Below are 26,556 nucleotides of genomic sequence, written 5' to 3' on the forward strand. Positions count from 1 at the left end.
AAACGCGGTATTTCATTGGCGGTACACACCGCCGCGGTCAGAATACACACACATCACCAAAACACAGCCACATTGGACAATTTGAAAAAATACACACACCTGATACACATACACACACCACTCCCACACAATCAACCAACTATAAAACACACACCCACATCACCCACAAACCCCTGCGACCCTAATTACTGAGAGAAGGAGAGAGAGACACAGCAGACAATCCACAGCAAGACACACTGAGGCACACTACACCATCACACACACCACATAGTAGCACAAAGCACCACTCACCAACACACTCCTCATCACATACACCACCCCACACCTCACCCACACCACCCCATGGCACCCCAAAGGCACCCACGCTTTTCGGACCAAGAACTCCGGGTCATGGTGGAGGAAATCCTAAGAGTGGAACCCCAGCTCTTCGGCTCGCAGGTGCAGCACACCAGTATAGCCAGGAAGGCGGAGCTATGGCAGCGGATCGTGGACAGGGTCAACGCGGTGGGACAGCATCCCAGGAATAGGGAGGACATCCGCAAAAGATGGAACGACCTACGGGGGAAGGTCCGATCGATGGTCTCCAGGCACAACATCGCGGTCCAGAAGACTGGCGGCGGACCCCCACCCACCCCTCCCGAATTTACATTGTGGGAGCAAGAGGTCTTGACCATCCTGCATCCTCAGGGCCTCGCTGGAGTAGCCGGAGGAATGGACTCTGGTAAGTCCAATCTCAACTACTATATCCCCCCACCCCACCAGCATGCCAACCCACACCCCCACCCTCACCCCCAACCCCCCAGCACACATCCTCCCTGACAATGTCTCACCAGCACAACCCACCCATCCCAACACCAACTCCTGCATGCCAACACAAATCATGGGCACCCATCACCTAAGCATGACCACTGCACTAACCCCTCCCCCCCACTAAATACCCTCACAACACCTCCCTCCAGGGAATGCCTGCACTGGGGGACAAGGGCACCCACAACACGCATGCTATTGCACACACAGAAATGATAACCAAACTCTCTTACCCCATGCAGGACCCGAACGACAACACACCAGCCAGGAGGGTCCAGAAGTGTCCATCCCACCACCGGAACAGGCCCACACTGAGGATAGCAGCTCTGTCGACAGTGAACCTGATGACCAGCCCGGACCATCGGGGACCTCTGGGCAGTCGGTTCCCCTCAGGCAGCCACAGGCCACACCAGACCCGACCCCCTCTGCCGACACCAGCACAGCTCCCACCCAGCGGGCCCATGCCTCTGTCTCTAGGACAGCTCAATCAGCGGTGTGTCTGCCACTACAGGGCACCCAGGCTAACCCAACACCCCAACAACAGGGACCTGGGGGCAGTGGTGGCGGGCACACCGTCCAGGGGACAGAGGCCGGGGGAAACCGGGCAGCTCGGAGGGCTGCTGTGCGACAGGGGGGAGAGGAGAGGCCCAGGGAACCCACTCTCCAAGAGGCCCTCACCACCATCATGGGGGCATACCACCACTCCCAAGAAACGATGGCGACGGTACTGGCCAGGTTCACTGAGATCCAGGCACAGCAGGAGGAACGCTACATGGGTTTCAGGGAGGAGCTGAGAATCATCGGGACCGCAATGGGGACCATCGTCCTGGCCCTCCACAGGATAGAGGACGCGTTGCGGGACCATGGTGCACCACACAGGGCCCCTGTCACTAGCCCGGACCAGGAACAGCCTACCACCTCCGCCGGCGCTAGTGGACAGGAGGTCCCAACACCTCGACAGCCCCCCAGAACCCCACCTCCTGCTGAAGAACAACCACCCCGTAAGAGGAGCCTGAGACCAAAGAAAAAGACAGAGTAGGATGTCAAGACCCCCGCCTGCAGGACATACCCCCTCAAGTCTTCCCACTGTCCCACATTGCCACCCTGTCCAACCATGAACTGCCTATGCTCCATCCTTCCACAGGCAAAAGGACAATGCACCTGTGAGACTGAGAACTGGACTCTGCCATGGATATTCCTCCACCCCCACCCATCACCCTAAGAATCACATGTACCGATATCTAGCACTGTAAATAAATCACATTTTGCACACAAATCTGTTTTGAGTCATGCTGTATTATTGACAAATGTATTACATATTACTGTTCGATTTCTGTTCTGTCAATTAGTCATGACAACATACCAATGTCAATACGCTGTATTTCATGGGCGAACCAAGCAGAAGTCAGGTACTGAGTCAGACAGCACTGAGAAGGGAAGGGAAAGGCAAAAATCAATGAAAAACATCTGTGGGGAACTACAGAAAGTACAGATGCAGGAGGCTATAAGCAGTTGTGAAATGGCGTGGGTGATTCTTACCTGGGTGTTACTGGAAATACTGTTGTATCACTCTGTCCCTATTGTCTGTGTCGTCCTCTGAGTCTTCCTCCTCTTCACTCTCCACAGGCTCCACGGCTTCTACAACACCACCATCTGGACCATCCTCCTGCAGGAAAGGCACCTGGCGTCGCAAAGCCAGGTTGTGAAGCATACAGCACGCCACGATGATATGGCACACCTTCTTTGGTGAGTACATTAGGGATCCACCTGTCATATGCAGGCACCTAAACCTGGCCTTCAGGAGGCCAAAGGTTCGCTCAATCACCCTCCTAGTACGCCCATGGGCCTCATTGTAGCGTTCCTCTGCCCTTGTCCGGGGATTCCTTACTGTGGTCAGTAGCCACGGCAGGTTGGGGTAACCAGAGTCACCTATTAGCCACACACGTTGTCTCTGTAGCTGCTCCATCACATAGGGGATGCTGCTATTTCGCATCACATACGCGTCATGCACTGACCCTGGGAACTTGGCATTTACATGGGAGATGTACTGGTCAGCCAAACAGACCACCTGGACATTCATCGAATGATAATTCTTTCTGTTTCGGTACACCTGCTCATCGTCTTTTGGGGGTACCAAAGCCACATGGGTCCCATCAATGGCACCAATGATGTTGGGGATATGTCCAAGGGCATAGAAATCACCCTTCACTGTAGGCAAGTCACCCTCCTCCGGGAAAATGATGTAGCTCCGCATGAGTTTCATCAGGGCAGACAACACTCTGCTCAAAATCTTAGAAAACATAGGCTGAGACATTCCAGATGACATGGCCACTGTGGTCTGGAATGACCCACTGGCCAAAAAATGGAGGACTGACAAAACCTGCACCAGAGGGGGAATCCCTGTGGGTTGGCGGATGGGGGACATCAGGGCTGGCTCCAGCTGGGCACACAGTTCATGGATAGTGGCACGGTCAAGTCTGTATCGAAGTATTATATGGCGTTCTTCCATTGTCGACAGGTCCACCAGCGGTCGGTACACGCGAGGATTCCTCCTTCTCATCGCAAGTCCCAGCGGACGGTGCCTAGGAAGGACAACATGGAGCACAGAGTCAGGCAAACCACAGGTACGTACAGACAGCTTGCACAGTTAAAGAATGGCAATGGGTTGAAAGGCGTGTATGTGTGGCAATGCAAGGCCTAGGCCTGTGTGTCGCAGTCAAAATTAAGCCATGTGGGCCCTTGAAATGGCGGCTGCCTGACCTGTGAAGTGGGACAATGGGATGTGAGGTCAATGCGCTGGCGGGGCACACCGTGGCGGTAGGCGGTCGAAGACCGCGGCGCAAAGCCGCATTGGTTAACATTGAAGCCTATGGGTTTCAGGAGCCAATGACGAAGTGCGCCGGCGGTCGCGGTACGCACCGCCGCGGGCGTGACCGCCATTTTCTATCAGCTTAATCACTCGAGACCTGATCATCCACAGGAGAGGACCTATACTGCAAGTGCTGCTGTGACCTCGGTCTGGAAGATACAATGGCTGCTGCGACTGGGGAAAGGGCCCCTGCCTTCACGTCTGAAGAGTTGGAGAAGCTCGTGGATGGGGTCCTCCCCCAGTATGCGCTACTCTACGGTCCTCCAGACCAACAAGTGAGTACACCGGGTGCTAATGGAATGGGCTATGCCTGTGTGGATTGGGGTGGATGTAAGTTGGTGGGGTGGGTGGCGAATGAGGAGTGCAACGCCCGACAGATGAGAGCATGTGCCATATGGCAAAGTGGGTGGGTGGGGGCCAATTACATCTAACATGCAGGTCATTGATGATTTCCTCCTTTCCACCCTGTACATGTCTAATAGGTCAGCGCCCATCAGAAGATCGAGATTTGGCGTGCCATCGCCAAGGAAGTCCGGACCTTGGGGGTCCACAACAGACGGGGCATCCACTGCCGCAAGAGGTGGGAGGACATCCGCCGCGGAACAAGGAAGACCGCAGAAACACTGCTGGGGATGGCCTCCCAACCTAGGAGGGGTGCCAGTCGCACCATGACCCCCCTGATGTCCCGGATCCTGGCGGTGGCCTACCCTGAATTGGATGGGCGCTTTAAGACATCACAGCAGACACAAGGGGGTGAGTATCAGCACATTCTCCTATCTTTCTGCGCAGTGGAGGCGTCTGGGTGGGGGAGGAGGGCTGTGGGTGACATTAGGCCAGGGCGCTTTCTGTAGTGTAGTCCTCTCCCTTAGGCATGGCCCTGTGCCCCCGGCCCCCACCTCTGTAGGGTGACAAGTACAGCCATTGAAGGTCCAGCATCTCCCATGTGCGCGTTTGACGTCTCTTGGCCTGTTGTCTTAGTCAGTAGTACTGAGTAGTGTACCCCGAATGCGCGGCTTAGTGCATTAGGCACCTGTGTCTGTCCTCTCCGCCAACGGTGTTGACATTGCATGCACTCAACCTGGTCTTCTTTTTTCTCCCCCCACCCTTTCTCTTCATCTTCTTGTGCATGTGTGCATTAGCATCATCAGGCGGAGGAGATATGGCATCGGAGCACGAGGGAGCTGCAGGACACAAGGCCCCGGTGGGCCCAGGAACAGACACCGAGGGCACCAGTGATCCGGAGGGCGAGGGGAGCACCACGGCGGGGACCGCTGGTGAGAGCAGCGAAAGCGACACGTCCTCGGATGGGAGCTCCCTAGGGGTGGCGGCAACATCCGTGCCCCCCGCCTCTACAGGTACAGCCGCCACCCAGCGCACCAGCCCCGCCCTCCCAGCAGCCCCTCAGTCTTCGCTCCGTGACGGTTCGCCCAGGAAGGCGCGCGTCTCCTTCGCCCCAGGCACCTCAGCCCCTGCCCCTGTTGCCCCTGCTGCCCTCAGTGCGGAGCTCATTGACCTGGTAAGGACGCTCATTGTTGGGCAGACGACCCTTTTGAATGCCATCCAGGGTGTGCAAAGGGAGGTGCAACAGAGCAATGCGTACCTGGAGGGCATTCATTCGGGTCAGGCTGCCCATCAACGAGCGTTCACTGCTCTGGCCTCAGCACTGATGGCAGCCATTGTCCCTGTTTCCAGCCTCCCTCTTCTGACTGCCTCCAGCCTGTCTCTGTCTCCTGTTCCTCAGCCTATCCCATCCACACCATCAGACCAGCCTGCACACACCTCAACACCCAAGAGCAGCTCATCCAAACACAAGCACCACAGATCCCGCAAACACTCACCCGAGCAACACCCAGATGCAGACATGCCAACAGCCACTGCCACCCCTGTGTCCCCCTCCTCCTCGTCTCCCTCCTCCCTCCCTGTGACGTCTACACTCACACCTGCATGCACCCCAACATCAGCCAGTGCTTCCATCACCACCTCACCCTCCAGTACAGTCCACACTCGTGCAGTCACCACCCCCACTGCCATGTACACGTCCCCTGTGTCCTCTCCCACTGTGTCTGTCACCCCCTCTTCCAAGACACACAAACGCAGGCAGCCACCCACCCAACAGCCATCCACCTCACGACAGCCTACAGCACCAGCACCTTCACCCAATGACAGCACACCTGACTCTCCTACAACCACCTCCTCTACCTCCACTTCCATCTCCACTTCTCCTACCCTTTACCTTGGCCCTAAAAAACTTTTCCTGGCTAACCTTAACCTCTTTCCCCCCGATGACCTCCCCCATCCATCTTCAAAGAGTCCCAAGAGCACCGCAGCCACCACCAGCCCAGCTTCGGGTGTCACTGTTGTGCCTGGGTTCTGGAGCCCACCCTTTGCCAGCAGTGACACATCGATCAGCAGCAAGGACACGTCCAGCCCCCCCCCCCCCCGGCAAGAGGACCCGCAAAAACAAGGACCGCCGTGCGAGGACCGACAGGGCTGCCCCCAAGGAGCAATGTGCGGCCACTTCACCACCCACACCATCTAGGGGAGGCAAGGGCCCGAGAGCCCCATCAAAGGAGCGGAAGGGCAGCAGGAGCGCGGAGAAGGTGGACCCCACATGCCACATCCCAGCTGGGAAGGAGGACACTAAGGAGGCCAGGAGTCCGTCCCCGAAGGGTCCAGAAACGTCACGGTCCGAGGGCGACTGAGCAGGGAGTCGAGGTCAGGTCTGGCTCCCTTGACCTGCTGGATGAGCACCGCTGAACAGGGCCCGCGGTGCAGAAGAGCACCGCTGAACAGGGCCCGCGGTGCAGAAGAGCACCGCTGAACAGGGCCCCGCCGTGGAGAAGAGCACCGCTGAACAGGGCCCGCGGTGCAGAAGAGCACCGCTGAACGGGGCCCCGCCGTGGAGAAGAGCACCGCTGAACAGGGCCCGCGGTGCAGAAGAGCACCGCTGAACGGGGCCCCGCCGTGGAGATAGGCACCGCTGAACAGGGACCGCGGTGCAGAAGAGCACCGCTGAACAGGGCCCCGCCGTGGAGATAGGCACCGCTGAACAGGGCCCGCCGTGGGGAAGAGCACCGCTGAACAGGGCCCCGCCGTCTCAGGCACTGCTCCGCTGGGCCCTTCCTCTGAGGCACCGCTCCGCTGGGCCCTTCCTCTCAAGCACCGCTCCGCTGGGCCCTTCCTCTCAAGCACCGCTCCGCTGGGCCCTTCCTCTGAGGCACCGCTCCGCTGGGCCCCGCCGTCTCAAGCACCGCTCCGCTGGGCCCTTCCTCTCAAGCACCGCTCCGCTGGGCCCTTCCTCTGAGGCACCGCTCCGCTGGGCCCTTCCTCTCAAGCACCGCTCCGCTGGGCCCCGCCGTCTCAAGCACCGCTCCGCTGGGCCCTTCCTCTCAAGCACCGCTCCGCTGGGCCCTTCCTCTGAGGCACCGCTCCGCTGGGCCCCGCCGTCTCAAGCACCGCTCCGCTGGGCACCGCCGTCTCAAGCACCGCTCCGCTGGGCCCTTCCTCTGAGGCACCGCTCCGCTGGGCCCTTCCTCTCAAGCACCGCTCCGCTGGGCCCCGCCGTCTCAAGCACCGCTCCGCTGGGCCCTTCCTCTCAAGCACCGCTCCGCTGGGCCCTTCCTCTCAAGCACCGCTCCGCTGGGCACCGCCGTCTCAAGCACCGCTCCGCTGGGCACCGCCGTCTCAAGCACCGCTCTGCTGGGCACCGCCGTCTCAAGCACCGCTCCGCTGGGCCCTTCCTCTGAGGCACCGCTCCGCTGGGCCCCGCCGTCTCAAGCACCGCTCCGCTGGGCCCTTCCTCTCAAGCACCGCTCCGCTGGGCCCTTCCTCTCAAGCACCGCTCCGCTGGGCCCTTCCTCTCAAGCACCGCTCCGCTGGACCCCGCCGTCTCAAGCACCGCTCCGCTGGGCCCTTCCTCTGAGGCACCGCTCCGCTGGGCCCTTCCTCTCAAGCACCGCTCCGCTGGGCCCTTCCTCTCAAGCACCGCTCCGCTGGGCCCTTCCTCTGAGGCACCGCTCCGCTGGGCCCTTCCTCTCAAGCACCGCTCCGCTGGGCCCCGCCGTCTCAAGCACCGCTCCGCTGGGCACCGCCGTCTCAAGCACCGTTTATGGTTCACTGTGCCCACCATGCCTCCTCCTTGACCAGTGGAGACTGTCATCCACCTGATGGACTGTGGCTTTGCACTCCCCAGGATGGTCCAGTGGGCAGCCCACCCACTGTAGAGACATTGAGAGACTGTGGCTTTGCACTCCCCAGGATGGTCCAGTGGGCAGCCCACCCACTGTAGAGACATTGAGAGACTGTGGCTTTGCACTCCCCAGGATGGTCCAGTGGGCATGGTGGCTCCTCGTGGATCTGGCGTCGTGGACTCATGTGGCTGTGGTGCCCCCCCTTCCCTTCCCCCTGAGGTGCCTGTAGTTTTTACATCTGATGCCCCTGCAGTGTTCTCTCCAAAGGACTCAGGTCTCCTGTGTGGGCTTTGCCCTTGTTTCTCAAGACTTTGGCCAACGGACATGCTGAATTCGTAGGATGTGCAGGACTTGTTACTTCAGTTATACACTGATGTGTATGTCATTAGTTTTGTTGTGGATATCTTTCATGGTTGTACGCTAATTTTCTGGAGCTTTTTGGTACATAAATATTTATTCCAAATATGATTACGTCCTGGCATTTTTCAGGGGGGTTTGGGTGGTGTCACTGTGACTTGGTGCTCTGCATTGGTGAGTACATAGTTGGGGGGGGGTCGCATATGTGTGTGCCCGTGACCTTTCATCCTCCCCCTCCCGTGTGTCGTAGGTGCAGTACTCACCGTTGTCGTCTGCGCCGGACTTCGTACTCGTGGTAGATGAGAAGGTAGACGAGAGCAGGTAGGATGTTTAATTCGGGTTCCATGCTGTCCTCCTTCCTCCTGGAGTGCGTAGTGGTGAGCGTTTTCCCGTCCGTAGTCTGTTTCCGCCGTGTTTTTATCGGCGGTGCTCCCGCCCCGGAAAAGGTGGCGTATTGGTGAGTTAGAATAGTGTGGGCGGTACATTGTCTCCCGCCTGTCTGTTGGCGGGGACCGCCGCGCTGTTTGTTTGTACCGCCGTGGCGGGCGGAATGTTAAGGTGGCTGTCTGTGTTGGCGGTTCCCGCCAGGCTCAGAATCCCATTTTTTTTACCGCCAGCCTGTTGGCGGGTTGGCCGCCGCTTTAACACCGACCGCCAGGGTTAGAATCACCCCCTACATGTGTAATTCTCACATGCTGAAAAGTACAGGGACATAAATACACACTTTTTCAGTCATCTGTTGACTCTCCTCAACCCTGGTCATGGCTTACACTGACTAAGCCAACCTAGTAACATCGTGTAGCCCAGGGCCAACTGATATGTACTCTGATGTGAGCTAATATGAAACACAACACAAAATTGTGACTTTCTGGAGGGTAAGCTACGTGTGCATGATTGTACAGACACCTTTACATCCAGGCCCATTGACTTGTTGCATATGGTCCATACAGGCTAGTACCATCGTAGAGACTACATCTTAAGACTTAGTTCACAATGAAAGGCCTGACGTGTGTCACTAAGAGCTTCCTCTCTGGGGATGTGTGGACATGTGGACTACATAATGGATTATCATACTATGTCTGATTGAGTTTATGGTATGTACAGGCATCACAGGACACACCTTTTACCATATGTGGCACTGTTCCCGGGATGACATTCTACATACCATGGTATGGTTTGTTTGACTGGTTGAACATAACAAATCTAGTGATTGACATATTATGATCTCTTCAGAATTAACCAACTAACTGCACTGTAAGTTTGTCACTTGTGCAATTGGCCTCTACAGTGCAAACATGACTTATTGAAAAGTGACAACAGACCTGTGGGAGTAAGAGACATGTCATTAGTAAGTATCACACACTGACAATGTGAGTCAATTGAAGGATGTACCAGGTCAGAGGGTTACCTCAGTCACCATTCCACTTTTGATTCAGAAGACTCATTTTGAGAACATCCAAGGATCGGCAAGTCTACAAGGAATTTACCCTCTGCAACTCAGTCCCAGCCTCGGCTGTGGCCCATAATGAACAAAACTCTTTGTCTGGCGTCACTCTCTGCGGGCTGAACATATTGAACCCGCACGAACATCACATTACCAGCACTTCAATACATAAAAGTACATCTTGTGGCCATCCAATATGTGAGAGCTCAAGGTTGTGTGGCACTTTTAAGGCAACAGTTTGCAAGGCCTGATCTGTGCTGAGTGATATGTGGGACTGCACACATAACTAGCATCCTCCTCAACTGCTTCTAACAGTATACATACACAGATCATGCTGTAATGCAAATACATGTATTTTCACATTTACCATTATCTGATCATCATATATATCATAGGTACCCTGAAAAGTATACTTGCATAAATATGTGAATGCAACACAGGGAGTATGTAGGGCTTATCATACAACACAATGGTGATGTTAAATACACAAAGTACAGGACTCCACAATCCATTACATATTCATCCTACGTAACTACAGTAATCTACAATTCTCTCTAGAATTCAGAGGCACATTGTAGCCTATGAGAAAGGAAAGGATGGTGTAGAATACAGTAAACTAAGTATATGAGATAGTTACCTGTTCCTCTGGTGAGCAATAGAGCTGACCATACAGGGAAAGAACCTCTTCAACAAGTTTCTCCAGCTCCTCTGGAGAGAAGGCCTCCTCGCCTGCTTGGCCTGGAATGATTGCTCCCAGAGGTGACAGACAGCAGCTAAAGTGGAGGAGGTTTTTGATAGCAGCTGTGTCAGGAGGCAAGTGAGTTTTCAAACCATGGCATACATGTACACCACATACGCAGTCATCAGCGTAGACAGATGTAACCATTGGCCCATGACCGTCACAGACAACAACTTTAGCCTGTGTCCACCGTGGATGAAATCGCTACCACACAGTCGACTTCCGCCCGCAGTTCCCAAAAGTCCAATATAGGAGGTCAGGCATACGCCATTTTAGTGATTGAAACTATAGTATTGGTGACTGTTAAATGTCATCACCACTACAAATGTGTTGTAACATGTTTACATATGTACTACTCCATTGATCTGCAATATATTTTACAGAAACATCAGTGTAGTGCGTTACTGGGTTTAAATGCCATATAACTGCAATGCACTGTACACGGCTGGTGACGGCATTTTGGGAGAATAAAACAAACTTTACAATATCAAGGTGCTCATTAGAAACATTTAGGAGTATAATGTGCAAATATATGTTGTAGACGTGTAGACCACAATGGGGATTATAGCTGGATTTTGGAAAATAGACAATTGTTATGTGAAATATGTGTAATGCTTTTTGAGCCAGTTATGTTTTGTCACATTGCTTTTGACTTACTCATCATATATGCTACTCTAGACACTGTGACCAATGCTCCAATTTATTTGATTTCACACATAGGTACCCCTGGAGAGAGAGGAGACGACAACCTCCAGCGTACCACCCATTTCCAGGCCTTCAGAGAATGGAAGAAAGGGATGTTCTAAAGAAGTTTTGTCTGAATAGACAAGCAATACAAGATTTATGTTGTCAGTTGGAGCCTGATCTCATGCCTCATAACACTAAACCAACATGCACCCCACCTATGAGACTCATGGCAGTATTGCATTTTCTGGCCAGAGGATTCTTTCAATATACAGTGGCTCTGGTGGTATGTCACAACCTATGTTCAGCGTGCTTTCAGCGATGATGAAATACATTGACAGTGGTTAGACCTAGCATCCTTGGCATGGTTTCCTCTGTCTTTTTGCCTCTGCTTCCTGTATTTTTGACTGTGTACTGGACTTAATTTTTGCTGGTTTTGGTACTCTGGACACTTTACCAATGGTGACCAGTGCCAAAGTGCAATTGCTGAAGTGTGTAAACTGTATTTGTAATTGGTTTTGCCCTGATTGGCATAATTGATTTACTACTAAGTCCCTAGTAAAGTTCACTAGAGGTGCCCAGGGCATGTACATCAAATGCTACTAGTGGGCCTGCAGCACTGATTGTCTCGCCCACCTGAGTAGCCCTGTAAACATGTCTCGGACCTGCCACTGCAGTGTATGTGTGTGCAGTCTTGCACTGCCAATTTGACCTGGCAAGTGTACCCACCTGCCAGACCCAAACCCTCCCTTTTACTACATGTAACTCACCCCTAAGGTAGGCCCTAGGTAGCCCCATGGGCAGAGTGCACTGTATTTAAAAGGTAGGACATGTACTGGTGTGTTTTACATGTCCTGATAGTGGAATACTGGCAAATTCATGTTTCACTATTGCAAGGCCTATCTCTCCCACAGGTTAACATGGGGTCTGCCTTGGAATATCTTTTAAGTGCAGTTTACCATTGAGAGCAGATAGAGATTTGGAGCTTGGGGTCTCTGAACTCACAATCGAAAAATACATCTTTTGGTAAATTTAGGGACATATTTATATTCTGTTTGTGCTGAATTTGCTTCATTATTTTTACGCAAATTTGGCGCAAACCTAACTCCATATTTATATTTTGAAGCTAAACACGTCTAGAGTCAAAATATTGGAGTTTGCACCATTGTTTGGATGCGTGAACCTACCTTGTGTCAATGAGATGCAAGGTAGGCATACCCATTAAAAAAATGGTGCTATCCCCATAGCCCCATATTTATCCACTTGTGCTAAAATGGGAGGGTGGAGGGGCTACATAATGCTGTAAAGCTTGCTTTGCACCATTATTTAACGCCTGGGTCAGATCAGGCGTTAGGGGACCTGTGGACCCATTTCCTTGGCTAAACACCATGGAATGGGCCCACAGGTGCCCACTCCAAGCCCCAGGAACACTCCCACCTATACGAGAGGGACACAAGAGGATGGGTGACCCCATCCCAGGTGAGTCATTAAGTAAATGGTATGTAGGTTTAAAAAAGAATTTAAAGTGCCATTGGGGTCCCTAACTTGGGGCGCCCTGCATGGCACAGGGTGCAATGGCCATGCCCAGGGGACACTTGTCCCCTGTGCTGACCATTGGGGTGGTCGGCATGACTCCTGTCTTTCCTAAGACAGGAGTCATGTTTTTAGTGATTGTGCACCAGGAAATGGCGCTAGTCTGGTTATAGGCATTTTTTTGGCTCTATCCAGGCTAGCACCATTTTCGGACGCACAGCCACATCCTTCCCTACCGCCACCCCCACCCGGCTAGCGACTTTTTTCAAGATGCTAGCCCAAGTTTAGCACCGGCTTGCACCATTCCTTTAATATGGGGCCCAGCTGGCACTGTGGATCGGTGCAAGCCGGCATTATACTTTTTGCCACAAAATTGCTGGCAAGGCAGGATCTTGTCAAAAACAGAGACTGTCCATTGAAGTTTGCTTATTTCAAAGGCAGATATGAGTATAAGTAGTGGATTCAAAACCCCAGACATTTAGATTACTTCTGGATCAAGAGGGACCTCTGCAAGGAGAAGAGCTGAAGAGCTGGAAGAGGAGAACTGCCCCTTTGCCTGTGAGTGGTCTTTGCTGGGTTGGCCCACAGTTGCTGCTTCTACCTTAGAAAGGACAAAGACTGCACTTTACTGTGTTTTCCTGCCTGTAAAGTATCTTCAAGAGCCTGGACTGAGCTTGCCCCCTATTTTGTAATCCCATGGCCATCAAAGACTTCCTCTGACGGCACCTGGCTTTTTTTGCTGGGACTCCTACCCTGCCAAGTGCTGCCCTATCCAGTCCCCGGGCCCTTGAAATTAGAAGCTGGTGGAACCAAGGCTGAAATCCCTGCACCGGAGCCGAGCAGGAGAAAAATTGATGCAGCACCTGCATTGTGGTTGAAAATTCGATGCAACGATGTAGGACCTAAATCGTGGCTGGAAAATTGACACAACACCCGCGTGCGGCTGCTTAAAACGACGCATAACCCACGCAGCAAGGCTCTTCGCCATCGTGCATCAGGATTTCGCACGCAACATCACTCGGCGTCAAAACCACAGTGAACCTGCATGGACCCCGAGGCTGCTCTTCTGGAAATCGATGCATTGTTGTTCTTTGGGAAAGAAAAATGACTCATCCCCTACCCTACCGGAGAAATACTGATGCAAGGCATCACTTGCAAGTCAGGAATCAACGCTTATTTTTCCGATGCACGCTCCCCCTGAAGCTTTATTTTTGACGCATATGAGGTACTTTGTGTAAAAACAACACATCCATTGATTTCTATGGATTAAGACTCTTTTTAATTTAAAAATTCATATCTTTGCTTGCGTATGTTGGATTTTTGTCATTTTGGTCTTGTTTGATTTAGATAAATATTGGCTATTTTTCTAAACTAGTGTTGTGTCCTTTTTGTAGTGTTTTCACTGTATTACTATTTGTGTGTTGGTACAAATACTTTACACATTGCCTCTGAGATACGCCTAACTGTTTGTGCCAAGCTACAAAGGTGGTGAGCAGGGATTACCTGAGCTGTGTATCTCCCTTACCCTAACTAGAGTGAGGGTCCCTGCTTGGACAGAGAATGAACTGACTGCCAACCAGAGACCCCATTTCTAACATTGGTGATCAGCGGTGAGGATAGGACTTGTTTTGTACTTCACATACTGTGGTTGGTATACACCACTGTTTCAGTGCAGACGTGACCTCATAATACTTGTTTTTCCCCCTTTAGATATTTTTCTTCTTCTTCTTTGTTCTTTTTCCCCTTGCGATCTCTCTGCCTTTTTGGAACACTTGAATCTTTATTGAACCTCACCTACAAGCATGTCTCAATATGGGGATGCACTGGCTGTTGCTACAAAAATTATGTTTGAGTTGGAGAAACTGGAGGAGAATACAGTGGCTCAGCTTAAATTTGTTTGCAAAGAACCTTCCTGCCCAATCGAAAGCTTCGCTAGGAAGGAGGAACTGCAAAAGGCACTGAGGGCTTGGTTGGCTACTAAGGAGGCTGGGGGGCACACAGAGGAAGAGATTGTGAGGGATGTAGCGGTGCAGAGCATACATGATGTTGTGTTGAATAACCCAGACCTGCCTAGGGTGAGGACCTCGAGGGCCAGCAGTAGTGTTTCTTCCAAAGGTCTGACCACAGAGGAAATGCAGAACAGACAAGCAGAGAGAATAAACCAATTCAAGTTATAAAAGCTTAAAATGGAAATGGAAGAGAGAAGATTAGCCTTAGAACAGAAAATATGCTTTTGGCTCATGAGTTAAGTTTTCGAGAGCTGGACCAAATAAGTCCGTCCAGCAGAGATGGTGGCAGCAATACCACAATGCAGCCTGAAAGGAGGGTATACATCCCAAAGGATTTAGTGAAGGATTACAAAAGGGAGGATGACATATACCTGTGGTTTAAGGTGTACGAGTGAACTCTCCACATGAACATGGCCCCTGAGGTACACTTGGGTGTGGGTCTTTGGAAGCACATTGAGGCGGAGGGGAGGGATACCCTGACATCCTTAGGGGATCCTCATGGACTCACCTATTCTATCATGAAGGATGCCCTACTCACTAGGTATGGTCTCATCCCTGAGCAGCACAAAGAGAAGTTTAGATCCTATAAGAAAAGGGAATCCCAAACTTGGTTGGAATGTGTAGATTCTTTCTGCGTGTCACTGGAAGGATGGGTGAAGGGCAGTAAGATAACAACTTAAGAGGGGCTGTACAATTTGATTGCATCAGAGCACTTGTATAGTCTTTGTTTTCCAGAGCTGCACCAGCACCTAATTGACAGCAACCCGACTGACCCCAGGAAGTTTGCCCTGGAAGAAGACCAATGGGAGAGCACCAGAATCCAAAAGAGGTATGCGGGAGACGCTGCCAAGGGTGTGCAGGGTCCCCCATCAGAAGAAGTGGGGGTTAATGGTAAACAGGGGAGTTCTCTAAAGGGCCCCAACCTAGTTCCAAGGATAAGAAACAATGGGTCTCTACAGGGAAACCAGCAGAGAAGGGTCCCTGCAAGTGTTTTGCATGTGATCAGGTGCGTCACATAAAGGGAACCCCAAATGTCCCAAGTGGACACCGGCACCCACTGGTGCTCAGTCACAGGGTTTGGCCAGTGTAGCGCTTCGGGAGGAGTTGGTTCTAGGTGGGTAGGAGCCAGCTGAGATGAGCCTTGTCTCACTAGGGGACAGTGAGATGGTCCAGAGGACCTTTGTGCCTGAGAACTCTAAGAAGTACAGGCAGTGAGTGACCATCAATGGACAGAGGCTGGAGGCTCTGAGAGACACAGGACCTAGTGTGACTACTATGAGGTGTCATCTAGTGTCTGAAGAGTAAGTAGTTCCCTATGTTCTTCACCAAGTAGTTGCTTTAGGTGGCGCAGGTTCACTTTGAGTGCGGGGGACCTCAAGTTCCTTGACGATAGCTGTGAGTCCAACCATGCCTGTTGATTGTCTGCTAGGCAATGACCTGGAGGATTCCCCTTAGAGTGAGGTGGAAGGCCAGTCACACTTGGAGATGTTGGGTCTGCATGGGAGGGCATTTGTGACCACCTGGTCTACGGCAGGTCGTCAGGGTGATCAGGAGGCCCTGGAGCCTGAAAGAGTGGCCCAGGTGCCTGCCAGGAAGGGGAAGGGCAAGGGGCATGGGAAACCCACCACAGACATTCCCATGGTCCGGGAGGAGGCTGGACCTGAGGGGGATTCCCCAGAGCCTACAGGGGAACATGTGGCTGAACTGGGGGAGGTGCCCGAGCTGACCCATTGGCAGCAGGAAGGGTGTCCCACCATGGAAGAGTTCTGTGGGGCACAGAAGTCATGCCCTACTCTTGAGGGTCTGCTGGTGGCACCACAGTGCTTCAGAGCCTTCCTACTGGGTCTGGCTCATGATGTGAATTTAGCAGGACATTTGGGGCAGGACAAGACCTTTGAGAGGCATGTCATTCACTTTTTCTGGCCCCAAATGTGCAGGCTCTCTGACACATACTGCAAGTCTTCGCAAACTTGTCAGTCAAGTGACAAGAGTGGGGTAAGTGCAAGGCTCACCTCCAACCTTTTTTTGTTATGAGCACCCCTTTTGAGCAGGTGGGCATTGATATTGTGGGGCCTCTGGATCCCAAGACAGCCATGGGCAACAGGTTGATCCTGGTCTTGGTGGACCATGCCACGCGGTACCCGGAGGCCATCCCTCTGAGGTCTGTGACAGCCCCTGTGGTGGGCCGGGCATTGATGGGGATTTTTACCCACATGGTGTTCCCCACGGAGGTGGTATCTGACCAAGGTACCAACTTCATATCTACTTACATGAAGTCTATGTGGAAGGAGTGTGGGGTAACCTACAAATTCACCACTCCTTACCACCCCCACAGAAATGGGCTGGTTAAAAGGTTCAACCGCACCCTGAAGGGCATGATTATGGATCTGTCAGATTCCCTGAGGCATAAGTGGGACCTCCTCTCGCCATGCCTTCTCTTTCCTTACAGGAAGGTACCACAGAAGGGACTTGGTTTTAGCAGCTTTGAGCTGCTGTATGGACACCCTGTGAGCAGACCTCTAAGTCTGGTAAAGGAGTGCTTGGAGAAAACCTCCAGTAAGCTCCCCCAGGATGTGTTTAGCTACGTGCTGGCCTTTAGAAACCAGACTGCATGCTTCAGAAAACTCACTCAGGCTAACCTAGAAGCCAGCCAGGAGGAGATTAAATGGTGGTATGACCAGAATGGCACTCTGGTCGAGTTTCAGCCTGGCCAGAAAGTGTGGGTCATGGCGCCATTAGAGCCTTGTGCTCTCCAGGGCAAGTGGACTGGATCTTTTGAGGTGGTGGAGCGAAAGAGTGATGTCACCTATCTGGCGAACTTGCAGACTCCAAGGACCCCTTTGAGGGTCCTGCATGTGAACCACCTCAAACCTCACTTTGAGAGGTCTGAACTGACTGTGCTATTGGCAACAGATGATGGGGGGAGGAGGAGAGTGAGCCTCTTCCTGACCTCGTGTCTGCACAGGGGAAAGATGGGTCTGTAGAGGGTGTGAACCTCTCTCCAACACTGACCCCAGAACATCAGAGAAACTATTGCCAGTTGCTGGAACAGTTTGCCTCCTTGTTTTCCTTGAGCCCAGGGGACATTCATCTGGGTACCCATCATGTGGACACTGGGGACAGTCCACTGTGAAACACAATATTTACAGAGAGACTGACAAGGTCAGAGCCAGCATCAAGGATGAGGTTTCCAAGATGCTAGCGTTAAGGGTAATTGAGTTCTCCAGGAGTCCTTGGGCTAGCCCAGTGGTCTTGGTTCCAAAGGATGCTGCACCTGGTGCCACCCCAGAACTTAGGTTCTGTGTGGACTACCGTGGACTCAACATCGTCACTAAGATTGACACACAACGCATCTCGAGAACTGATGAGCTCATAGATCGTCCACGAGCTGCCAAGTTCCTCAGTACGTTTGATTTAAAGTCTGTGTAGTGGCAGATTGCCTTAACCGATGGGGCAAAGGAGAGGTCAGCATTTTCCACCCCAGAGGGGCACTACCAGTTCCGGTTATGCCCTTTGGGATGCAAAAAAATGGCCCTTTCAGGAGGTGGTCAATCAGGTGTTGGCTGGGCTGGGGGATTTCAGCTAGTCTGCCTGGATGACATAGCAGTGTTTAGCTCCAGCTGGGTGGAACACCTATAATACAATAGGTGGTGCCCTATCCAGTCCCTGGGTCCTTGAAAGGACAAGCTGGTAGAACCAAGGTTGAAATCCCTGCACTGGAGCCGAGCTGGAGTAAAATCGATGCAGCACCTGCATTGTGGCTGAAAAATCGAGGCAACACCTGCTCGCGGCTGCTGAAATCGATGCAGCACCTGCATCGCAACTAGAAAATTGATGCAACACCAGCTCACGGCTGCAGAAACTGAAGTATCACCCAGGCAGCACGGCTCTTCGCCATCATGCGTCAGGATTTCATATGCATCATCGCTGGGAGTCAAAACCACAGTGAATCCTGGACGGACCCGAGGCTGCTCGCCTAGAAATCAACGTATCGCTCTTCTAAGGACTAAAAAACAAGACAAGTGATATTAGGAAAAAAAGAAGTGTGTGGAATGCGTTAAATGGAATTGAGAAAAAAAGAGCTGCATTATCTCACAAAAATAAATATGTGGTATCTGCCGTGCTATGCTGCAGTGGAGAGGCAAAGAATCATGGTCTGGGATGGGGTGTATTTTATAGTGTGATTTGCAGGTGTGTCCACTTGGCCAATGGATGTCAGCTGTGTTGTTTGTGAATCCATCCAAAGGGCACTGCCCTGGTGCTTTGCTAAGAGCGTTCCACAACGCCTATGCCCATCAGGAAACCGCCGCAAGGGGACCACCAGTACTACTGTGTTTTCATAATCAACTCGATGGTTAGCCGCGGACATGCTGGCGACAGAGTACTCACTGCCAACACTGCAGCCCACCATGCTGCTGGTGGTTACCGCGCTGCTGATGTGGTCAGCAGTCCAGGCTGCATACATCGTAATACAGCAGGTGGGAGACCTCAGGCTCAGTGGTCTTCCTGGGGTTGCCACTGCTGTGGTACGGTGGTGCGACTGCCAAACTCAGAAGCAGGCCCTTAGTTCCCAACGTGGAAACTAAAATTTAAAAGTGATAGAGGGGGTCAGGGTAGAGGTACCCTGTCCCCATGGGGCAGATGGAGGGGTCTGTGAGGGAAACCTCATGGGCAAGAAATTGTCCCAAAAAATTTTTTGGAGCGCATGAGGATCCGTGGAGCCACCTGGATCCTCCAGGATTCGGGTGGAATCACGGATCCAGACCCCAATTAAAAAAACGAATACACCCACCCACAGACCCATATATCTACTCACACAGTCACTCACACAGTTACACACATCCTTACACACCAACACAACCACCTACAGACCCACTCACACAGCCATGCAGCCACTCACACAATTATTCACGAGTCCACAAAACCACTTGCACACACACTCACAAACCCACACAGCACTCACACACCCACTCACACAACCACTTACATACCCACACAACCACTCACACACTCCTCACAGACCCATAAAACCATTCACACACCCATTCACATACTAACACACAATCTCTTACACACTCAAGCAGCCACCCATCCACTCTTACAGCCATAGAGCCACTCACACATCCGCACACAGGCCCACAAAACCACTCACACCCACTCACAAACCTATTCACACATCTGCACAGCCACTCCCCGCCCACTCACCTCACTCACACAACCACTCACACACTCACTCTCACACCCAGGTTACAGGGATGTTATAGCTAGGTTCAGATTTTACACACACAAAGTCATAGAAATGCATCAGTTCTAGTTTTCTCAAGTAACTATAACTTGTGCCCTAAGCTAAAATCTTATTACAATACCTAACTGTAATGTCACATTAACCATTATTTTGTGTTTGAATTTCCGGTTTCTTTTTAAAAGTAAAGGTAAGATTTTATCACCATACCTAACTATGACGTCATTTTAACTTTTGTTTTTTTCAGTGCATTTCTACGGTTCTTTTAACATAAAGTAAGATCTTATTTCCATTTCTAATTATAACATCACTTTAATCTTTGTTTTTGCCAGTAAAAGCTTTTAGTTGTGGGCAGCTGGAAGTTGACCATAAGACATGGCATGCAGCCAGGACCTGCACTCAACCAACCACGGGCAGCCTTTGGTCCTATGAAGGAGGGGGTTTGCTGCAGGGTCTGGCCTTCAGCCTGGCCCTATGCCCACCCTCAAGTGGCAAGTCTCTTGCCAAACACAGCCTTCTGCTGCTCACGGCAGGAGATTGAGTGCCCAATCACATAAATAGAAGATAGTGGATGTTATTTTTGTGTGTGTTTTTTGTGTTGTTTGCAGATGCTGTTCCATGACCTTCCACATATTCTTCTATTAACTTTACCACAGGCTACTACTTTACTACATTGTCTGCACAATTTTGTGCTTGTGTATGTGCAAATTTCTAACTTTCAAGCCACACCCCCCTAGATTTGTGACCGGCATTTCAAGCAATTGTATCTGACTAGAGAGGGACCACCAGTAACGACTTAAGAAACTGCAGCAGCTGCACACTCCTTGTACTGATTTCTCACTGGCGTTACAGTTACATGTATTCATTGTGTGAAACAATTCCAGAATAGTTAGAAAGATGTCATTCTCCAGAGGGGTGAACATCCTAATTAGTAAAAGGAAAGGAAAAGTTTAGTGGTGGATGTCAGTCCATGGCAAATGTGATCTTGCGAAAGTTAATATGTTTGTTTGTTGCGATTGTGTGAGGAAACCTTGACTTTGATGTCAACTTTGTGTGCCTTTTGTATGACTTGCTCTTCCAAAGTGTAAGTATACACCCAGAAGGGGCTATGGCACCAGTGTACTCTCTGTGAGAACCTATGTTGGTAGTAAAGTGCAACTGCAGCTTTCCATCTCCATCTCTGTCGTACTTGGTGCATGTAGGAGGCTGGCCTGGCTTGTAGTGGCTACCAAGGGGTACTTACACTCTGTACCAGGTCCAGTTATCCCTTATTAGTGTAGAAGAGGTGTTTCTAGCAGCTTAGGCTGATAGAAGGTAGCTATAGCAGAGCAGCTTAGGCTGAACTAGGAGACATGCAAAGCTCCTACTATACCACTGGTGTCATATGCACAATATCATAAGAAAACACAGTACACAAGATATACAAAAAATAAAGGTACTTTATTTTTATGACAATATGCCAAAAGTATCTCAGTGAGTACCCTCAGTATGAGGATGCCAAATATATACAAGATATATGTACACAATACCAAAAATATGCAGTAATAGCAAAAGGAAGTAATGCAAGCAATGTAAAGTTACAGTACATTGCAATAGGAGCACATAGGTATAGGGGCAACACAAACCATATACTCCAAAAGTGGAATGCGAACCACGAATGGACCCCAAACCTATGTGAGCTTGTAGAGGGTCGCTGGGGATGTAAGAAAACAGTGAGGGTTAGAAAAATAGCCCACCCCAAGACCCTGAAAAGTAGGTGTAAAGTGCACCTATATTCCCCAGAAAGCACAGAAGTCGTGATAGAGGAATTCTGCAAGGAAGACCAACACCAGCAATGCAACCAAAGTGGATTTCCAGACGAGAGTACCTGTGCAACAAGGGGACCAAATCCAAGAGTCGCGACAAAGTTGAGAGTGGGCAGTTGCCCAGGAAATGCCAGCTGAGGGTGCAAAGAAGCTGCCACCGGATGCTAGAAGCTGTGGATTCTGCAAGAACGAAAAGGGCTAGAAACTTCCCCTTTGGAGGATGGATGTCCCACGTCGTGAAGAAGCTTGCAGAGGTGTTCCCACGTAGAAAGACCGCAAACAAGCCTTGCTAGTTGTAAGGGTCGCGGTTAGGGTTTTTGGATGCTGCTGTGGCCCAGGAGGGACCAGGATGTCACCACCTGGATGAGGAGACAGAGGGGGCGCCCAGCAAGTCAGGGAGCCCTCACAGAAGTAGGCAGCACCCGCAGAAGTACCGGAACAGGCACTTGGAAGAGGAGTGAACCGGAGCTCACCCAAAGACACAAAAGGAAGTCACACGATGCCGGAGGACAACTCAGGAGGTTGTGCACTGCAGGTTAGAGTGTCGGGGACCCAGGCTTGGCTGTGCACGAAGGAAATCCTGGAAGAGTGCACAGGAGCCGGAGCAGCTGCAAATCATGCGGTACCCAGCAATGCAGTCTAGCGTGGGGAGGCAAGGAGTTACCTCCACCAAACTTGGACTGAAGCGTCACTGGACTGTGGGAGTCACTTGGACAGAGTTGCTGAGTTCCAGGGACAACGCTCGTCGTGCTGAGAGGGGACCCAGAGGACCGGTGATGCAGTCTTTTGTTGCCTGCGGTTGCAGGGGGAAGATTCCGTCGACCCACGGGAGATTTCTTCAGAGCTCCTAGTGCAGAGAGGAGGCAGGCAACCCCCAGAGCATTCACCACCAGGAAAACAGTCGAGAAGGCGGCAGGATCAGCGATACAAGGTTGCAGTAGTCGTCTTTGCTACTTTGTTGCAGTTTTGCAGGCGTCCTGAGCAGTCAGCGGTCGATCCTTTGGCAGAAGGTGAAGAGAGAGATGCAGAGGAACTCTGATGAGCTCTTGCATTCGTTATCTAAAGAATTCCCCAAAGCAGAGACCCTAAATAGCCAGAAAAGGAGGTTTGGCTACCTAGGAAGGAGGATAGGCTAGCAACACAGGTAAGAGCCTATCAGAAGGAGTCTCTGACGTCACCTGCTGGCACTGGCCACTCAGAGCAGTCCAGTGTGCCAGCAGCACCTCTGTTTCCAAGATGGCAGAGGTCTGGAGCACACTGGAGGAGCTCTGGGCGCCTCCCCTGGGAGGTGCAGTCAGGGGAGTGGCCACTCCCCTTTCCTTTGTCCAGTTTCGCACCAGAGCAGGGCTGGGCGATCCCTGAACCGGTGTAGACTGGCTTATGCAGAGATGGGCACCATCTGTGCCCATCAAAGCATTTCCAGAGGCTGGGGGAGGCTACTCCTCGCCAGCCCTGACACCTTTTTCCAAAGGGAGAGGGTGTAACACCCTCTCTCTGAGGAAGTCCTTTGTTCTGCCTTCCTGGGCCAAGCCTGGCTGGACCCCAGGAGGGCAGAAACCTGTCTGAGGGGTTGGCAGCAGCAGCGGCTGCAGGGAAACCCCAGGAAAGGAAGTTTGTCAGTACCCGGGTCTGTGCTAGAGACTCAGGGGATCATGGAATTGTCTCACCAATGCCAGAATGGCATTGGGGTGACAATTCCATGATCTTAGACATGTTACATGGCCATGTTAAGAGTTACCATTGTGACGCTATACATAGGTAGTGACCTATGTATAGTGCACGTGTGAAATGGTGTCCCCGCACTCACAAAGTCCGGAGACTTTGCCCTGAACGATGTGGGGGCACTTTGGCTAGTGCCAGGGTGCCCACACACTAAGTAACTTAGCACCCAACCTTTACCAGGTAAAGGTTAGACATATAGGTGACTTATAAGTTACTTAAGTGCAGTGGTAAATGGCTGTGAAATAACATGGACGTTATTTCACTGAGGCTGCAGTGGCAGGCCTGTGTAAGAATTGTCAGAGCTCCCTATGGGTGGCAAAAGAAATGCTGCAGCCCATAGGGATCTCCTGGAACCCCAATACCCTGGGTACCCCAGTACCATATACTAGGGAATTATAGGGTGTTCCAGTATGCCAATGTGAATTGGTGAAATTGGTCACTAGCCTGTTAGTGACAATTTGGAAAGTAAAGAGAGAGCATAACCACTGAGGTTCTGGTTAGCAGAGCCTCAGTGAGACAGTTAGTCATCACACAGAGAACACATACAGGGCACACTTATGAGCACTGGGGCCCTGGCTGGCAGGGTCCCAGTGACACATACACTAAAACAACATATATACAGTGAAATATGGGGGTAACATACCAGGCAAGATGGTACTTTCCTACACAACCCCCCCCCCCCAAACGAAGGACAATAAGACTAGCCATGACCTGATGAGTCTTCATTGTCTAAGTGGAAATATCTGGAGAGTCCATCTGCATTGGAGTGGGTACTCCCAGGTCTATGTTACACACTATAGTTCATTCCCTGTAGAGATATGGACCACCTCAACAATTTAGGATTTTCACCTTTCATTTGTTTTAGCCAAAGTAGAGGTTTGTGGTCTGTCTGAACAATGAAGTGAGTGCCAAACAGGTATGGCCTCAACTTCTTCAGTGCCCAGACCACAGCAAAGGCCTCCCTCTCTATGGCAGACCAACACTTTTCTCTAGGGGTCAACCTCCTGCTGATAAAAGCAACAGGTTGATCCTGGCCCTCAGAATTGAGTTATGATAAGACTGCCCCTACCCCTAATTCAGATGCATCAGTTTGAACAATGAATTTCTTGGAGTAACATGGGCTTTTTAGGACAGGTGCAGTGCACATGGCCTGTTTCAGCTCCTCAAAAGCTTACTGACAGTTAGCTGTCCACAATACCTTTTTAGGCATTTTCTTTGAAGTGAGGTCATTAAGAGGGGCTGCAATGGAGCCATAGTTCTTTATGAACCTCCTGTAATACCCAGTGAGGCCTTTTCAGACAATTGCTTTTCAAGTTCAAAAATAGAGAGGCTGTAGGTAAACTGTATGTTTCCCATGAGGGTCCATCAGTGCTTGGGTGGATGGATCAAGGGAAACTGGGTATTACCCTTATCCCTAATAGCCATGAGCCTGTTCTATTGTTACAACCTGATGAAGAGTATGGACAAGACATATTAGAGGGATTTGCTAGGGTCTTTTCAGGGAAAATAGGTAAACTCAAGGGGTTTCAACAGGAGATTGTTTTAAGACCAAATGCAGCACGGAAGATACACAAAGCCAGGAACAATCAGACATACCTCTGCGATTTGGTATTAGGAAGGGACGCCCTTGACACGCCCTTCCTAATACCGAATCGGTATGTAGCCGCAAACCCAATTTGCGATTCGGTAAATAGTTACGGAATCGCAAATTGGACTTGATACATACCAAAGTGCATTTCTGCAATCGCAAAAATGTTTGATACATCTGGCCCTTAATGTTCTTCCAAGACAACATATTAATAATGGGCAAGGGCAAAGAGGAATACGACCAGAAATTAACACAGGTTCTGCAAATTTTGGAAAGAAGAAACAGCTGAGTATAGCAAATGCAAATTTGCCAGTAACCAAGTTACGGATCTGAGGCATGAGATTACAGGAGATGGCATTAAACCTAAGTAAGAATTACTGGAAGCCATTAGAGAGTCACCTACACCAAAAACCAAGGTTCAAATAAGAGTATTTTTTGGATTGGCATAATTTTTTTCCAAATTTGTAAATCATTTTTCTTCAAAAAGCTATCACCTGCAGCCGCGGCCCGCTTCACTTGAAAGGAGCTGGGCGGGTGCGGCATGCAGGGGTGGGTGGGGCACCTAAAATTTTAAACAATTAAATTAAAAACAACACCTACCTCTTCCATGGTGGCTGCACGCAGGCACAGGTTCCCAGCCTGCCCTGCAGCCAATCCTGACGCTGCTCAAAACAGCAAAAAGAACAAGTGATGGACGGAATGTGAACAATGTCAAACATTCACCCCCAGTACAGAGATCTGGGCTTAAATCCATCGTTTTTTTGCTGCCCATGACATTCCAGTTTGGACACAGCCATATGCAAATCAATCTTGACTCTGTTCCCCATGGGAACAGTCCAACCCGAACTGCTAGGCCAGGTCTTCCCTGGACTGGAAACAAGCATCCTGGGAATGGTGTCGGGGTTTCACCCCTCATCAGCCAGGCTAGCTTGAATCCAGTGGCATGGGAAGCACGGGACCCGCGTCTGGGCATACCCTTCCCACTCAGGGCGACAAATGTAAAAAGAACAAGTGACGGACAGAATGCTGAACAATGTCAAACATTCAACCCCAGTACAGAGATCTGGGCCTACATCTATCATTTTTTTGCTGCCCATGCCATTCCAGTTTGGACACAGCCATATGCAAATCAGGCTTGACCCAGTTCCCCATGGGAACAGTCCAGCCCGAACTGCCAGGCCAGGTCTTCCCTGGACTGGAACAAGCATCCTGGGACCGGTTTCAGGGTTTCACCCCTCATCAGCCAGGCTCGCTTGAATCCAGTGACTGGGAAGCACGGGAACCACATCTGGGCATACCCTTCCCACTTAGGGCGACAAATGCAAAAAGAACAAGTGATGGGCGGAATACTGAACAATGTCAAACATTCACCCCCAGTACAGAGATCTGGGCCTAAATCCCTCATGTTTTGTTTGCTGCCCATGCCATTCCAGTATGGACACAGCCAAATGCAAATCAGTCTTGACCCTGTTCTCCATGGGAACAGTCCAGCCCGAACTGCCAGACCAGGTCTTTCCTGGACTGGAAACAAGCATCCTGGGACCAGTTTCGGGGTTTCACCCCTCAT

This window comes from Pleurodeles waltl, chromosome 5, assembly GCF_031143425.1.
Source record: "Pleurodeles waltl isolate 20211129_DDA chromosome 5, aPleWal1.hap1.20221129, whole genome shotgun sequence".
Classification (NCBI taxonomy): domain Eukaryota; kingdom Metazoa; phylum Chordata; class Amphibia; order Caudata; family Salamandridae; genus Pleurodeles; species Pleurodeles waltl.